Genomic DNA, 18,314 nt, shown 5'->3' on the forward strand with positions numbered 1-18,314 from the left:
TTAAGAAACACTAAGAAACTCTTAAAAACTTTAAAGTCCTTCACACCTTCCTACCTTTCTAATCTTCTTATCTTTTACTCTTCTACATCGACTCTTCGATCCACTGGTCTCATGGCAGGTCCTCAACATGAGATATTCCATCTACAAGCTCCATGCATTTTCACTGGCTCTCCCTCTTTGCCAGGAATTCTCTCTGACTCTGTCTATCTCTATCTCTCTGTCTCTCTGTCTCTGTCTCTCTTTCTCTCTTCTTTGCCTCCTCTCTCTCTGTCTTTGTCCCTCTCCCCGAATCCAACAAAGCCAAGAATAAGCCTCCCTGCTTTGACTCATGGAATCGTGTTGTTTGTTACATGAAGGATTCTTCAGTTCATTTTATAGATGAGAAACTAAGGCAAATAAGGTTAATGGATCATTAGGCAGGATCATAGTTTGTAGGTATCTGAGGCCAGATCTGAACTCAGAAGGATTAGTCTTTGTGACTCCCAAGACAACATTCTATCCATTGAGCCACCTAAACTTATTAATCAAAGTAGTATACACTTTCAGACATATTTTATTCGTTCCCTATGAAAATGACCTTTGAGAGAGATATTTATCTACTATTACGTTCCTTACAAGCCTATCTTAGAGATTTCGACAGTTTTATCTCAAACATCCTTCAGAGAAAGAATCACCAGTGGAAAAGACTTGAAAATATCTTCAAAGTTTTTCCTACAATTCAGGGACATACTTACTATCTTTGTATAGCCCAACAACTTCTTTTGAGCAAAATGAACAAACTTTTGTGATGCCAGAAAAACAGGCAAAGTTTCGAAGAGCTCAGCAAGAGCCCCTGTGACATGATGAGGATGTACAGGATTCTCTTCCCTTACCAAAAAAATTGTAGGGTTAGCCTTTAAACTGTTAGGCAGATGTCCCAAAAGTTTCTGAGTTAGTCTAACTCTGTTTACAGAGAAGGGGATTGATTTAGCCTTCAAAGTACACACTCATCAAGAATGGGGGAAATTCTTTTTTATCTAATATTTCTGATAAGAGTCTAAGAGATATAATTCAAGCCAGTTTCAATTGTTCAGTGATGAAGAGAGTCACACACCCAGAAAGAGGACTATGGGAATTGAGTGTGGACTACAACATAGCATTCTCACTCTTTCTGTTGATGTTGGCTTGCATTTTGCATTCTCAGGTTTTTTTTTCTCCTTCTTGATCCGATTTCTCTTGTACAGCAAGATAACTGTATAAATATGTTTTTGTGTGTATATATATATATATATATTGAATTTAATATATATTTTAACATATTTAACATGTATTGGACTTCCTGCTATCTAGGGGAAAGGTGGGGGAAGGAGAAAAAAATTTGGAATAGAAAGTTTTATAGGGGTCAGTGCATATATTTTGTAAATAAAAAGCTTTAATAAAATTTTTTAAAAGAGTCTGAGAGCCAAAAAATTAATAAGGGCCATTCTTCAGTGAATAAGTAATTAAAAGGATTTGAACAAACAGTTCTGAAAAAGATTTTAAATTAGAAATAAGTATATAAAAATTGTTCCAAATAATGGATAATAAAGAAAGGAATATTTTTTTAAAATCTAAAGTTTTACCTCATACCCAGGAAAGTGCAAAAATGACAAAAAATGGAAATAATAAATGTTGGAGGGGCTGCAAAAAGGCAGGCACACCAATAGGTAGTTGGTATAGCTGAACTGACCCAATCATTTTGGAAAGCAATTTAAAGAATTATGCTACTAAAAAAATGTGATTGAAATGTCCATACTTTTTGACCAAGAGATCCTATTACTAGGCACATATCTAAAGGAGATCACAGACAAAAAGGCCACAACATACCTGGATATTCACAGCAAAACACAGCCAGCAAAGTACATGCCCATCAAATGAAGTGGCTCAACATAGCAGAATAATTACATGGGTGGATGTTCATACTACAGTAATGATGCTCTAATATGTAATGAATTATCACTGCATTTTAAGAAATGAAAAATTCAAAGGAGTATGGTAAATCATATGAACTGATCCTGAGTGAAACAAGTAGAATAAGACACACTGATTTTAATGATGGAAATGTTAAAAAAAAAAAAAAAAAAAAAAGCAAGCTAACAATTGAAATGGAATTCTAAATAGTAGTAAAGACCAAGCTTGACTCAGAGGAAAAAGTGAGAAAATAAACCTCACTCCCCTTGCCAGAAACAGGGAACTATGGATAATATACTGCATATACTATCAGGTAGATAATACATTGGTTTCTTCTTGCTGAACTGCTTTTTTCCTCCATTCTTTAAAAACATTTTTTAAAATAGGGAATGGCTCATTGGAAAGGGAAGATGGAGATGTACTGTGATATCATTAATAATAACTAACATCTCATCTGAACATCACAACAACCCTGTGATAGAAATGCTATTATTATTCCTATTTTCCAGATGAGAAAACTGAGGCTGAGGGAGTTTAAGTGAATTTAAGTCCAGGGTCATCCAGCTGCTAAATGTCTGAGGCAGGCTTCAAATTTAAGTCTTACAGAATGCAAATCAGGTATTCTTCCCCCCCCCTCCCTTTTCTTACTCTATCAATCTGCCTCTATATAAAAAAATAAGATTTTTTAAAAAAGTAAACTCTAGTCACGTTTAATACTTCTTACAATTAATAAAATTATTTATCTAACCTCTAATTCTTGTACTGTAACCAAGCTTTCTCTCAATAAAGAAAGATCAAAAATTCATCAGAACATATGCAAGTATCCTTCATACATAAATATATATAAAACCAGACAACTCCAATTCTAATCTATCCCCAGAAATCTTATTTTCTAATTCTTAGATAATATTCCTTAGTATTTTCTGCTCAGTCATGGAGCCCAGAACAGAATAGAATATTCACATTAAAAAAGAGTCTGACCATTGCTGAGCATAATGAAAACGCATCTTCCTTGAAACAACTAACATTTCTTGATAGTCTCCTATAAGCCCAGCATTATCCCAGGCACTCCTTCAGAGGAGAGAGAGAGGTACAAAAGAAATAAAATAAAATTCAGTTCCTACCCGTAAGTGGCTTAATACAACTATTTATTTATCCTAGCATCACACTTGATTTTTAAATTTTGACTTGGCAAGTATCTTGATTCATGCTGGCACCTTACCATCCACCCACTCCTGCTTGTTAATAAATATATTAAGTAACATCACTCTCAATGGACTAGCCCTTAAGCACCCCTCCATCAACTTTTTTCCCCTCCTCTGGTTGGGAATTGGCCATTTATTTCTAAGCACTTCTTTCCATCAACTATGAGACTCTGTATCCATAAACAATTGTCATTTCTCATCACCTGATTTCTTGAGCTTTTGTGGAAGACCATATATAAAATCTTTAAATATGAAAATTAAATCGTTTTTTATAGGCTTTCTTTGTGTCTGATTCTCCTGGTTCTCAAAGTCATATTCCTAATGCAGCCATACTTACCTTTGTGAAAAAACAATGATTTTCCTTGAAGACATTTTTTAAAAATCTTATGTCTGTATTTCTGGGGTGGCACAGAGCTCTCCTCCCCTACTGGCCTCATACACAAGCTGCAGGCATACTTGGCAAATGAAACAGATAGACTTCACCAGCTGGTTTATAATCTGTGCCTCTTGTATACAAAAATTAGCCTTTAACCAGAAATCATAAGACCCCAAAATAAGAAATAAGATAAAACAAGAGGCTTAAGAGTGTGAAGAAAAAGTGGAATGTTCATTGGTCTACAAATCTCAGTAATGAATGGAAAGGAAAAGTAGAATGGGAAGATGAGCTATCCTCATAGAGAAATTTGCAATCAAATCTCCTTTTTTTTTTTTAAAGGGGTAGATTTCCTAAGAGGTTACATAGAATAAGAATGTAGACCATAACTCTTCTTATATTTAAAGAGATTTATTTATAGCCTGTATTTTTAATGTGCACTGTTAAAATACATCACTTTAAGAACAATATTCCTTTCAGTTTTCCTTCATATGTTGCTTATTTGGATTCAATAAACTCTTAATTTAGGTATCCTTGCAGCAAGTATCCATCACACAATCCTTTTCCACCACACTACCAAATACCTGAGGCCTACAGACACTAAACAAACAAAGCTTCCTTCCCCAAACATTAACTGTACAATCCCCTAGGGATGACACACAATCCTGTGTATCCATATTAGCCATAACAAAACTACTGCAAGTTTTACAACAAAGGAAATCCCTGCAAGTCCCTTCCCAGACAAATGATGGCTTAGCCCCTTTCAACTGATGTCAGTGGTAGATTTCACCTTGTTTATTTATTGTTCCAGCGGAAAGGTAGTTGAATTTTCATGGGAAACATGAAGAATCCCCATTTCCTTGTCCTTCTGTCTGGGTAACATTTTGAATTTTCAATTAAAAACTGAACAAACTCCATAATTCTTTAAAACATCAAGGAAAGATAAGGAAATGGGCAAAACAGTAAATACCATAATACATTTCTTTGCCTATACAATGTTTTATGAACTGTAAGTAAATACTTCTTAAACTGTCTTCTAGAAATAGAATCCTAATCCTAATTTGCAGGTGTGTCCATTTATGGATACTGGGACTGTGCCTTCCTTGAAGTGACTGTGAAGCTAATTAAAGTAATAAATGTAAAATTTTAAGTCATTTGAGCAAAGGAAAAATATGAAGTCACAGTTTTGTTATATAAGGTACTTCAAAATATTTTATTATCTATTTTGTGATCAATAATACTTCTAAATATTTTAGAGGGTAAAAACATATTTATGACAACTTCAAAACATTGGTCATTTCATAAATTGATGCTGAGTGAAATAAGAAGAACCAGAACACTAGCAAGATTGTGTGATGATCAACTATGAAAGACTTAGTTCTTCTCAACAATACAATGACACAAGACAATTTCAACAGACTTGGGATCCACATCCAGCGAGAAAATTATGGAGACTGAATGCCGCATGAAGAATACTATTTTCACCTTTTTTGTTTGTTTGTTTGTTTGTTTTCCTTTTTTATGGTTTTTCTCTTTTTTCTGATTTTTTTAAATTTCACAACATGACTAATATGGAAATATATTTAAAATGATTTGTATATGTATAAACTCTATCAGACAGTTTGCTGTTTGGGGGAAGGGAAAGATAATGAAGGAGAGAGAAAAAAATTGGAACTCAAAATCTTACAAAAAATAATGTTGAAAACTTTCTTTATATGTAATTGGTAAAAATAAGATCCTGGTAAGTGAAAAAAATTGTCATTCAATTAGAGTTCAATACTTCTAGGATCTCTAGTTTTATTGGTGAACTCTTCCCTCACTTCAACCTCAAGTATTTAGTGGATAATATTCATCACCTGATGGCCAAATATCTAGCAATGATACTTTCTTGAAGGGTTGCCAAATAGAAGAAAAATTAGATTTTCTCTGTGTAGTTACAGAAGGTAGAAGCCAAAACCTATAGGCAGAAATTAAAGGGAGTTTCTACACTCTCCAGTCTTACTCTGTTGGGTTTTATCAACTTAAGTACAAAGACAGACAGTGATTTGCTCTGGTAGGAACAAGAAAGCAAGTTAAAAAATTCTGACTGCTATTCTTGCTATAACTATGGATATATTAACAGAATTTGGTTAAGATTTACCCTTAGATACCAAAATCTATTACTAAGGGCAGTAAAGGAGAAAAGTACTTGATAAGTTCCTACACCATTTCAAAAAGGAGTTACATTTGAAATTAAGAGTGTTATAAAGAAAGAAAGCATGAGCAGTGAACTCATCATCAGATGGTTTTCTTTACCCTCTTTTCTCCATTTCATTCAACTTTCAAAAGCAGCAACTTACAAAAGTAGGTCAGGTACTATAATCATAAAGTCTTGGCCATAAAAGGGACCATGGAGGTCACCTAGCCCTGTCTGCCATGAGAATATATACTCTACAGAATTTTCACCAAGTGGCCATTTAGATTCTGCTGTAACACTTTCAGCAACAAGAAACTCACTGTCTCATAAGGTAACTTATTCCATTTTCAGACAACTCTTATTAGAAAAGTTTTCCTGATGGAAGTGGATTTCTTTGACAAAGAGACCTGAGTTTCAATTGATAAATGACGGACAAAAGCAGCTACACCCAAAGAAAGAACACTGGGAAACGAATGTAAACTATCTGCATTTTTGTTTTTCTTCCCGGGTTATTTATACCTTCTGAATCCAATTCTCCCTAAGCAACAAGAGAACTGTTCGGTTCTGCAAACATATATTGTATCTAGGATATACTGCAACATATCCAACATATAAAGGACTGCTTGCCATCTAGGGGAGGGGGTGAAGGGAGGGAGGGGAAAAAAAAAATCGGAACAGAAACGAGTGTCAATATAAAGTAATTATTAAATAAAAAATTTAAAAAAAAAAAAAGAAAAGTTTTCCTTTTAATGAACTAACTTCTGGCTCCCTTTAATATCTATCCATTGGTTTTTTCTTTTGCCCTGAAATTAGAGAAAATTTTTTTTTCTTTCACTTGACAATTCTTTAAAAATTTTGAAGACAGCTAATTTGTGTTTCCTAAGTCTTCTCTTCTTTTGGCTTTGAAATATCACCATTTTCTTCAACTTTTTCTCTTATAACATGTTTTCCAGAGCCACTCAACATTCTGTTTGCTCTCCTGTGGCTGTACTCTGGTTCACTAATGTTCCTCTTAAGAGATGAGAACCTAAACTCAATCCAAATATTCCAAATATGATATGATTACTGAAGATTGGGTTGGTACTGCTACTTTCTTTGTTTGGTACCCTACACTTCTAATAATGTAGCTTTAAGTTTCCATTAGCATTTTTTTGGCAGTCACATTTCCCTTTGATCTCATATTGAGCCTGCAGTCCACTAAAAACCCAAGATTTTTTTCCACATAACCAATGATCACAAGATCACTGAATTCAGAACTGGAAGAGGATTCAGGGACCACACAGAACAAGTAGCTTATTTTATATATGAGGAAGGTAAGAGTCAAGTCTCCTGATCCCATATTTATGTAGTTGGGTTTTTTTGATACTAAGCAGAGGACTTTACATTAAATGTCACATTCTTTATAGGCTCCTCCCTGCCTGTCAAGGTCTTTTGAATCTTGATTCCATCACCCAATAACAAATCATAATTGATATTTTCCTCAATTTCCCCCAAGATCTTCATAGCCAATCTATTTGTTCTTAAGCTCATTAATGGTTTCACAAAAGGTATCATGACAAATGTAAAGTTTGAGTTATTATTACGTTAGCTGATCCCTCAGTTTCTCCAAAAGCATCTGAGTAAACACAATGCAAGGTATACATCTCAACAAGATTTCCACTGCAAAGCAAGCAAGAATAGACAAACCAAGAGAGGCATCCAATGTCAGCCCATTTTTGATTCATACTTATTATACAGAAACACATGAATTCAAAAGAGCTTTTTCTTTTGAAAATGGCACTTCAGTGTTGGCTTCTTGCACGTGTGCCCTGCATGCTGACTGGCATATTCATTTAAAACCCATAAATTAAAATCTCACATATTCATACTGCGGCGCCTTTCACTTCAAAAAATTTGACAAACTTTATACAGTATATGCATACGTACAGGAATCCATCCTCACAGCCTTTACATCCACCATATTCCACCAATCTATATCCCCAAAGACAAAGTACAAAACCCATTCCCTTCTTATTACCTCCAGCAACTAACAAAATATTCTTTTCTGTTGTCTTTTGTGACTCATCTTAAGACTAAACGACAATGAATAAAAATTTATTAAATGTGCACAGCACTGTCCTAGGAACTGAGGCAATCTGAGTAATTAATGAAACTATTGAGGAATAAGTTGACCTTTTTCTTTGAAAGATTAGTCTCCTCTCCTAATAAAAGGGGGAAAGAATAATTATTGGCAATGGCATTATGGATAAAGCATTGGACTTAAAATGAGGAAACCAAAGTTCAAATCTCTCAGACTCAGACAGTTACAAGCTTTGTGTTTAGAGGCAAGTCATTTAAGCCCTCAGATTCTCTCTTTTCTCATCTATAAAATGGGGATGAAAATATCTATAATGTGAATAAAGCACTCTGCAAACCTTTACATGCTATATAAATGTGAGTTCCCAAAATGTCAAAATGGAGACATAGCTAAACGTTTAACAAGAATTCGCATCTTACTACTGATACTTAGTATTTATGTGCATTTGTGCAAGTCACTTAACTACTTTATGATTAGATAATTCTCTTAACAATTTCTACCAACTAGTAAGTGGATCGCTATTGCATTGATGGCAAAATTTGTTGTTGTTTTTCCTTTGTTTTTGAAGAAAACAAATATTAGGGAGGTGATAATACAACATGTAAGTGAGTTGGATTTAAGTGAGAGTGAATTTTACAGAGCCTCCAAGTATTGATATATTATTATCATTTTTTATTAATCAGACTATTATTCTTGTTAATGAGTCAGATTAAAATAAAACACTGCATGGGCAATAGCATGGCAGAGTGGATAGGGCACTGGTCTTGACAAATTCCACCCCAGACCCTAAGAAAGTAACTTCATCTCTCAATCCTTCTCAATTTCCTCATCTGTAAAATGAGAGAGTTCCACAATCTTCCCCAGCTCTAAATCTAAGATTCTACTATCCTACTGGGCCAACTATCTGCTTGGTTTCTCCTGCAGATACTTAACCAAGATGGAAATTCAGCAAGTTAACCCTTAACTACCCATTAAGTACTTACTTCCCATGTCTCAGTTTCCTCAAATATAAGAGGGATAATAACATCCTCTTAATTCACGAGCGTGTAATAAGATATTAAATATACAAATGACTACATATGTGTATAGTTTCCAATTTCTATCTTACAGTATCCTCTTTGTTAAACTATATGAAGCAATCAACACTTGAGTATACAGTGTATTTGTCAATAGAATAAAGATATCTTAAATATGAGACCAGAGGCTGATATTTTTATTTTCAAAGTCTTATGTTTGTGTGCCTTACATATTACAAAGAAGCTTCACATATAATATCTCATTTTATCTCCACAGCAATCCTAGGAGGTAGAAGGGAAAATACTACTCAAATAATAAGTGAGGAAAATGTAAATCAGAGAGATAATGAGTTGCCCATGGTCATGTGATTCTAAGTAAATTACTGAAATTCTCCCATTTCTACTTCCACTGTTCTCTTCATTTCACCACACTGTACTTCTCCACATACTATATATTTTACATACTTTTTTAATATGGCAAAGTTGCTCCCAATCCAGAGCCTCACTTTTCCTATTCAATTTAAGTCAAGGATGAGTTAAATTTTAAATAATTGCCTATTCCCTCTCTTTCCCCTTTGTTCATAATCTCCCCCATAAGAATGTAAGCTCCAAGAGGACAGAAGCTGACTTTGATTTTTGTATTCTTATCCCCAGTGTTTGGCAGACAGGAAGCACTTAATATACCAATACATTTTCATTTTTTCATTTCCATTTATTCATCTCCCCAGATCCTGGAGCTATGCTATTTCAGATTCTCCAGTTCTGCTCTGATCAAATCATTAGTTTTTATATTTTCCCCCACTGGCTCCTTTCCCTAATCACTCCCTTGACTTTAGACTCCAAGTGTCCTCTTGTGGAATACTCTTCCACTTCCAATTCATATTACTTTTCTTCTTTAATAACTTCCAAAGTCAGTTTCCCAGCATTGTTTAGGGCTGAAGTCAGCAAACTATGACCCAGGGGCCATAGTTTGCCAACCTCTGGAGGAAAAACATATACTTGGAGTCAAAAGGCTCTGTCAGCCCCAGTTGCTAGCTATGTGAGTTTAGGAAAGTCACAAACTCTTAGAGCTTGAGACTCCTCATCTGGTAAAATGAGAATAAAGAAAACATGCTTGTATTTTTTTTAATACCAACCTTCTAGTGGGACTAATATATGGGAGTGAAACATGGAATACAAGTTTCTGAAGAATGAAAAATGAATGTCATATAGAGGGCAATGGAGAGATACACAGTGATTTTGAGAAGACTACAACATGTAACTAATGAGGAATTCAAAGAACAGAAATAAATTATATCATCAATGAATTACACAAGAAGAGAAGATGAAATGGATGAGGGATGGCCAAGTGGACAGAGTGCTCCCCATACCTTTGCAATGTCAAGAGAAATTAAGGAAGGTTTAGATGGACCTCCTGGGGCAAAATTTTAAAAAGGACATGGCCAAGAGTTTCTCAGAATGGGCAGTAATCAATAGATTATTCTGTGCCTCATTATAGCCAATTTGAATCAATGGGATCAAAAATTGAATCTATGTATTGACTATATGATATACTAGATAGAGCATTGTAAAAATAAGATTTGGATTTGAATCCTGCCCCAAACACTCACTAGCTATGTGATGCTAGGGAAATCAGTCTCTTTTATTCAGTTTCCTTTCTGTAAAATGGGAATAATAATATAACTTAGCTCGTAGAATCTTTATGAAGATCCAATGATTATATATGTTTGCTTGACAAACTTCAAAACTTTCTCTTAACTACCCAGAAGAGTTGTTGGAAAGCATTTTGCCAATTGTAAAGGGCTAAATAAATGTAAGCTCAAAATACATTATTTTTGGAAGGTAGGTGTTGATGGTAATAATAATGAGTAGTAATAATGGTGATGGAGATATATATATATATTATAGAAATATATAATAAATATAAAAATGAGATACATATAAAAATAATAGTACCTTCTATGTGTCAAAATGGTAAGTGTATCTGTAGGCAGTGTGCTGCAGTGGGCACAGGCAGCTCCTGCGTACAGAAATTACATGAGCTGGACCAAGCATGTGCCTTAACCACACAATGTGTGTGGGTTTTCAAAGTAGAGGCACCAAACCTATGATTTATGTGTGGGCAGGTGTGTCTGTGTTCTTTTTTAACTACTGATTAATCTGAAGGATGATGGATTGACAATCCTAAAGAAAAAAAAAAATCATCCTGTCTACCACAGCAGAAACGCAACAGAGACACTGATGTAGCAAGCACCCACCTGATGAATTTCCACCATTGATGGAAATGGCATTTCAACCATGGTGGTTTCTATAGGGAGACCACCAATCAGAACAAAAGGAATTAGTAGTGATGGTAATTCAGGAAGTCATCGGATAACAAGAACTTTCAGATTATTAACCATCTGGTCAAAACATGGCCAATTAATCTTAGAATGGAATTTGTAAACTCTTGGAGATCAGTTAATCGATGTCTTTATGAAGTTATTTGTAGAATAATTTCTACAAAAGTGGAAGGGACCTAGATCACTTCATTTGCTTCCTCATTTGACAAATGAGGCAACTGAAGCTCAGAGACCTTGACTGACTTACCCAAGTTTATGTAGTAGTCATGGAGTTAAAACAGAGATGTTAGGTCTCCTAATTCCTAGTCAGATATAGTTAATCCACCAAATTTATTGTCTTTATTAATCCAAGAAGATGATGGCCACCATGGAGGAACTCCAATTGAGTTACCAACAATGTATAGATTAATTATGAAATTAAGGAAATAGGTGGCAACTAGTCTACTCACATGTATTTCCCCAAAGTCAACAACAGTCATTTATTGAGTGACTACTATGTATCAGGCACTGAGCTAAATGTTGGGAATGCAAAGAAAGATAAAAACAAGGAATGTATCATCTAAACGGGGAGACAAAAGGCAAACAATTAAGTGCAAGCAAGATATAGACAGGATAAAGTGGAAATCTCAGAGAGAAAGTACTAGCACTAAGGAGGACTGAGAAAGGCTTCTTGCAAAAAGTGGGATTTTAAGATGAGATTTGTAGGAAACCAGGAGATAGGAGATAGGAAAGGAGAGTATTCCAGTCATGGTGGATAGCCAGTAAAAATGCTTGAAAACAGGAGATGTCTTCTGTCAGGAACAACACAGAGGCCAATTTCACTAGATCACAGTGAACAGAAGGGACAAAGTCTAAAAAGACTGGAAAGGCAGGAAAGGGATAGATTATGAAGAGCTTTAAAAACCAAAAAGGGAATTTTATCTTTGATCTTGGATACCAAATTGGGGAACCACCAGAATTTACTGAATGGGAAAAAGAGACATGGTCAGATCTGATTTTGAAGAAAACCCCTTTAAGAACTGAGAGGATGGTTTAAAGAGTGGGGCTTCTTGATGTAGAGAGACCAAGCAAAAAGCTATTGCAATAGTCCAGGTATGAGGTGATAAAGGTCTGCACCAAGGTGGTGGCAATAAACTGAAGATATTAGGAAAGTAGAACTGACAGGACTTAGCAATAGTTTGGATATAAAGGATAAGAAAGAATGAAGAATCATGGATGATACCTAAGTTGCAAACCTGAGAGACTAGGAGGGGTGATAATACTATTAACAGTAACTAGAAAGTTAGGAAGAAAAAAGACAGTTTTGGGGAAAAGATGAGCTGTGTTTTGGACATGTTGAAGTTCAGAAGTCTAAAGAATAGCCAGTTTAAATTGTTCAATAGGGATGGGATTGGCTGAACAAGTTGAAGTATATAATTTAAATAAAAAAACAATTGTTCTGTAAGAAATGATAAATAGAATAGTATCAAAAAACCTGGAATGAGGGGCAATTAGGTGGCACAGTGGATAGAGCATCAGTCCTGAAGTTAGGAGGACCTGAGTTCAAATTTGACCTCAGACACTTAACATTTACTTCTTAGCTGTGTGATCCTGAGCAAGTCAATTAACCCCAAATGCCTCAGGAAAAAAAAAAGAAGGAAAAAAAAAAAAACCTGGAAAGACTTACATGAAGTAATACAAAGTTGAGTGAGCAGAACCAAGAGAACTGTTATACACAATAACAGGAGTATAGTAAGGATGATCAACTTCGAAAGACTTAGCTACTCTGATCAACACAATTCCAAAGGACCCATAATAAAGGCTATCTACCTCCAGAGGGAAAAGTGATGAACTTTACATTCAGACTGAAGAAAAATTTCAAGTTTTCCTTTCTTTCCTTATTGTGTATGTTTTCCTTTTCAACATAGCTAATATGGAAATAAGTTTTGCATGACTTCACATGTATAATCAATATCATATTGCTTACCTTCTCAAGGGGTGGGAGAGGGGCAGGAAGGAAGGAAAGAATTTGGAACTCAATTTTTTTAAATGAATGTTACAATTTTTTTTACATGCAACTAGAAAATATTTAATGAAATTTTAAAAATATACATTAAATTTTTTAAAAAAAGATATTCACTAGGAAATTGGAAATGCCAGATTGCAGATGAAGGGATAGGTTAGGACTGGATAAACAGATCTGAAAATCAATCTACATAAATGATAACTGGAAGCTGATTAGAACACCAACTTAAATAGAATTGAAGCAAAAGAGAAGAAGATCCAGGACAGAATGTTGAGAGAGACTCACAAATAATAGGCTGGACCTAGACAAAGATTTAGCAAAGGTGATTAAGAATGACAGACAGATAGGAAGAGAACCAAGAGAATGGAACCTAGAAAGAAGAGAATATCATAAAAAAAGGTAATCAGTGGAGTCAAAAGTTGAATAAAGGTCAACAAGAATGAAGATTAAAAAAGACCATTTGACTTGGCATTTAAGAGATAATTTGTACCCTTGGAGAAAACAATTCCATTTAAATAAAGAAGCTGGAAACCAGACGGCAGTTAAGAAGAGAGTGAAAGGAAAAGAAGTGGAGGAACCAATTGTAGATGATCTTCTCAAAGAGTTTAGCCACAAATGGAAGGACAGTGATATGATGCAATTTAGAAGAGATGAATTATGGTTTTTGATCATAGGAAAGACACAAGAGTATTTATAGATCATAAGGAAGCAGTCAGGTGACGGAGAAATTTAAGATTAGTTATCCCTTCCACATGAAGACTTTCCCCATGACAGTTTCAATATGCTGCGGGTCACCAAAAGAATTTTGGGGGTAATTTCGCAGAAGTCATAGATAACACACAATCTGCAAATACCACAGAGTCTATGACCAAATACTCAACCCAAATTTTGCTGCAACACCCCATAAAAGAAAAAGATGGTTTGAAGGAAGGACCAAAAAAAATGTTACACAGATTTTCCAGATTCCTGGGGGCACCTCACCTCTACCCCCATGTTGTGTAAGGGATAACTATATCTGAGAGATTTGCTGAAGAAGAGGGCATGTAAGGGAATCACTTATACATGGAGAGGAGTTAGCTTTGGCATGGGGAAGAACCACCCTTTCATGTGAGGTAAGGGTGAAGGAGGAGATAGTGGGGCAAAGCAACTGGTGATGTTGTTATACAGGTCAGTACACAGACCAAGTCTAAAGTATATTAACCTGATGACAAATTATATATATGTATATAAATACACAGAAGTTTAACTATCTATATTGTATGAACAGTCTTGATATAAAGAAACTAATATATAGTGCATATTTAGCACCCTAAAAAGATGATATGAATATGAATAAAAAGAGATCTTAGAAGTCAAATAGCCCAACCCCTTTATTTTACAGATAAGAAAAGTGAGACCTAATGACATTAAGTGATGTATCCAATGTGACACAGGACAAGATTTGAAACCAAGGCTTCTGATGACCCATGCAATACTCCTCTACAAGATACTATTCTACCTTTTTGGGCTCACATAATTATATTTAGTTATAGGTTACAGGTCAATAAACCTTATTTCCACAATATAATAGCTTATGCATGTTAAACACTATATATGAATCAGCATCTATTTTAATACACGCCAATCGATATTATGTATATTAACTATTTATTATGTGTGGCATGTCAAGGATGAAGAGTATGTGATTCAGTGCAGTTATCAGGAATTCCAAAAGATGCCTTCTACTGCTAGATAGGCTGAAGCACTAGGGACTGTGTTTAAGGCTTAGGAAGACAAAGTAATGGTACCAGCTAGTTTTATATTCTAAAAACTAACTAAATAAAATAAAATAGGCTTTAAAATCTAGAGGAAGAAAGCCGTATTTCACATTTCAAAAAAGAGCTGAGTAGGAGAAAGACTCCTTGTCTTGTCAAACTCAGGCCAACTTAACCTTCTTCTTTGGACCTCCCCCACACCCACAAGTCAGGTTCTCCAGAGCAAGCCTGGGAAAACATAAATAGACTCTCTTACCATCCTCAGTTTCAATCCCTAGCTATCAGAGTGGTGTCAGTCTGATAAAGATTTGCGGTTAGGATAGATAGAATCACAGCTTCCCAGACTTTTTCAGATCTTTCAAGGAAGGATGGGAGAGATTGCAAGTAAGGATACCAGCATCATAGTCATTAAAAAAAAAAAAAAAAAAAAAAGCCCTATCTAATATTAGACGGAAAAAGCTAATATCTAGGAAAAATTCAGGGAGAGCCACTAAAACAATATTCATACATTAGGACCAGAAGATGAGAAATTCTCAAATTAATCAAATTTTAAAGGTTTATTTTCTTTAATGATGAAGAAGCACTACCAATTTTAAATTAAAAGACTAGTGTCAAGAAACTGATTCTATCCTTCTACTCCCACCTCCTTCATGTCACTTAAAACAGTAATAGCTTTCAGCCACAAAACCACCAATGAGTAAACAGCCTTCATATTGTTACCCGGCCACACAGTAAGATGTTTACTCTCTGATAAACAGCAATTGTAAATAAACCTCATTTAATCTTTAAAAGCCACAATGAAAAAAAAAAAAATCTTTAACCCCCAAGGTGGAGTTTGTAGATCTGCCTGGAGCCAGCGCCAGCTCCAGAAACACACGGTCTAGAGTAAACCACAAGAGGAGACACATTTTCTCTTTTTACCATTTCACAGTGACCTCAAAAAAAAATTATGTACAAGGGAGGAGGAGGAAAGGAGAAAACCCAACCCCTCCCACCCCATTCTCCGTACAAATCGACCAATAAATCTAACCAAAAGACACAAGAGAAAAGGACAGAAGCCAACAGGTGGAAAAAGGCTTTTTGTTTCCCTTAGAAATACACAGATACTTGATCTGTGCTTCCAGTCTATTTGTCTCAGGGAGTCTTTAATGATGTTTTTATTATTATTATTATGAACATGATGATTAGGAATAATGATAATAATTCTACTTTTGCCGATTCCCCAGCAAGCCCAGCTGTACAGAGCTCCCAGCCTTTTACAGACATTAATCTGATAGATCCAGTTAAAACCCACGGGAAGCACGCAGGACTATCAGCTTCCCCGTCCGCACCCCCTCCACTTTTTAACAGGTGGGGAAATCGAGGCACGAAAAGCCCCACAACTCTTTTCACGGCACCGATTCACAGGAAAACCTCTGGAACGCGAAAAGTTTCTGGATTCTTTTACAGCAGAGTTCTCTCTTTCGCCCTTTTTGCTGCCATGCCGCTCTTGTAGGTAGAGACTAGGTTTGGGCGATAAGGGCTAAAGCACCTCCCCTCCACACCAAGGCAGGCCGGGGCTGTGTGTGAGCACAGCACTCACACTCACACTCGCGCGCGCGCGCGCACACTGTACACACACACACACACACACAAACACACAAACACATACATATGCATACACCGCTCGATGCAATCACTGCAGCCTCCCAGCAGAACCCCGACCACCCTTACTTAGCCTGAGAATGAACAGCTTGGAGTGTGCAAGGCCTCCGAAGCTCACTGCTGGCTGGGGCTGCTCGGGCTGCTGGCTCCCTCGTTCCCCTCTCCCTCTCTCCTCTTTCTCTCCCTCCTTTCCTCCTTTTCCCTCCCCTCCTCCAGCCCCCCCCCCCCACAAGCCTTTCCCACCCCCCTCATCCACCCTTCCTCCCCCAGACCCAGAGGCACGGATCAGATTACTGGGGTTCCCTCGAAAGAGGCCACCCCCCTCCCAGTCCCGAGCTCCACGCAAGACTTCCAGGGGCAATGCAGAAAAGCCCGAAGCCCGGGACCAGAGCTCCCGAGCAGCTCTGGAATGAGACCCCCCACTTCCAAGCATGGAGCACTGAGGCTGGAGCAAAGCAGCCTGCCACAGGAGGAAGAATTGTTAGGGTGCTTACCTTTTTTTATGAGGAGAAATTCTGGAGAATCATTTCAGAAATTGAGGGGGGAAAGTGAATGGAGACAAAAAAAGACCCTTTTCCTGCAATCCCTGGCCTCCTGGTATCAAGACACTAGGACAACATCAAAGCAACTTAGGGGGAACACTTTAGGGGCCTATTGTCTGCTCTGGTCTGATCTGTTTTTCTTCTGACTCCCCCTCTCGCTGCTGTGACACTTGGTACAGCCCAGGCATTCATGCCAAGTAGCTTTCACACATGGAAGCTTGTCTCAAGCAATTGCTGACAAGCCACAAACAAGACATTCTCCCTCCCTTCTTCCTCCCCCTCCCCCCTCCCCTCCTTTCTTCAGAATGCAAACTAAAACTCTCCAGTGACAGGCAGGCAGGCAGGCAGGCAGGCTCGGCCTACGCTGCGCACGCAGGCACACGCGCACACGCACTCGCAGCCAGGCTGCTCGGCGAGTTACCGCGGCCCTGGCGGGGCTGAGGCGGCAGCGAGCCCGGGCTGGGCTGGGGGCAGGGAGGGAGCGGGCGGGCGCGAGAGGGAGAGAGCGCGAGCAGGAGAGCTGCCTCCTGGGTCCTAGCAAAATGGCAGAAGGGAAGCAGGTCCTCGAGAGGAGCAGCAGTCCCCCATGCACCACAGTCTCCCTTCTCCTTATTCTCTCTCCTCCATTCTCTCTTTCCCTTTCTTTTTCATTCCCTCCCTCTCTCCTTTCTTTTCCCCTCTTTCTCTCCCTTTCTCCCTCTTCCTCTTTACCTCTGTTTTTCCTCCCTCTCTCTCTTCCTCTTTCACTCTATCTCTCCTCCCGCTTCACTTCTCTCCCCCTCTCTCCTTCACTTCCTCTCTCGCTCCCTAGCTTTCCTTCTCCCTCACTTTCCCTCTCCCTCTTTCTCCTCCCACTCCCCTTCTCTACTCCCCTGTCTCGGTCTCTCCCTCCTCCCCGTAGTTTTCCTTCTCTCTCACTTTCCCTCTCTTCCTCTCTCCTCCCCCTCGCCGTCTCCCCTCCTCCCCCCTCTGTCTCCAGCTTTTCTTCTCCCTCACTTTTCTTCTTTCCCCCCCTATCTTCCCACTCCCCTTCTCTCCCTCAGTCTCTCTCTCTTCCTAACGTTCACTCTCTCTCCCTCCTCTTTCTCCTCTTTCTCTGTCTCCCCAGGTTTTCTTCTCCCTCACTTTTTCTCTCCCTTTTCTCTCCTCTCTCTTCCTGACTCCCTCCGTGTTCAAGTTCACGTTTTCTTTCTTCTCTCTCTCTCTCTCTCTCTCTCTCTCTCTCTCTCTCTCTCTCTCTCTCTCACACAC

General features: G+C 37.5%; 1 protein-coding gene across 3 annotated transcripts in view; it reads right to left on the minus strand.

Annotated features, from left to right (window-relative positions):
* Positions 1 to 17,342, minus strand: part of BCL9 (BCL9 transcription coactivator) — a 113,076-nt gene extending 95,734 nt beyond the window's left edge. For 2 of the 3 annotated variants that reach the window (XM_051992855.1, XM_051992853.1), the window contains exon 1: positions 17,016 to 17,341. The gene's annotated coding sequence lies outside the window, so the exon portion shown is untranslated. Of the gene's footprint in view, positions 1 to 17,015 lie in introns of all 3 variants that reach the window. The other variant, XM_051992854.1, reaches the window with a different exon arrangement.
* Between the last annotated feature and the right edge of the window lie 972 nt (positions 17,343 to 18,314).

The sequence above is a fragment of the Antechinus flavipes genome, chromosome 4, assembly GCF_016432865.1.
Source record: "Antechinus flavipes isolate AdamAnt ecotype Samford, QLD, Australia chromosome 4, AdamAnt_v2, whole genome shotgun sequence".
Lineage (NCBI taxonomy): Eukaryota > Metazoa > Chordata > Mammalia > Dasyuromorphia > Dasyuridae > Antechinus > Antechinus flavipes.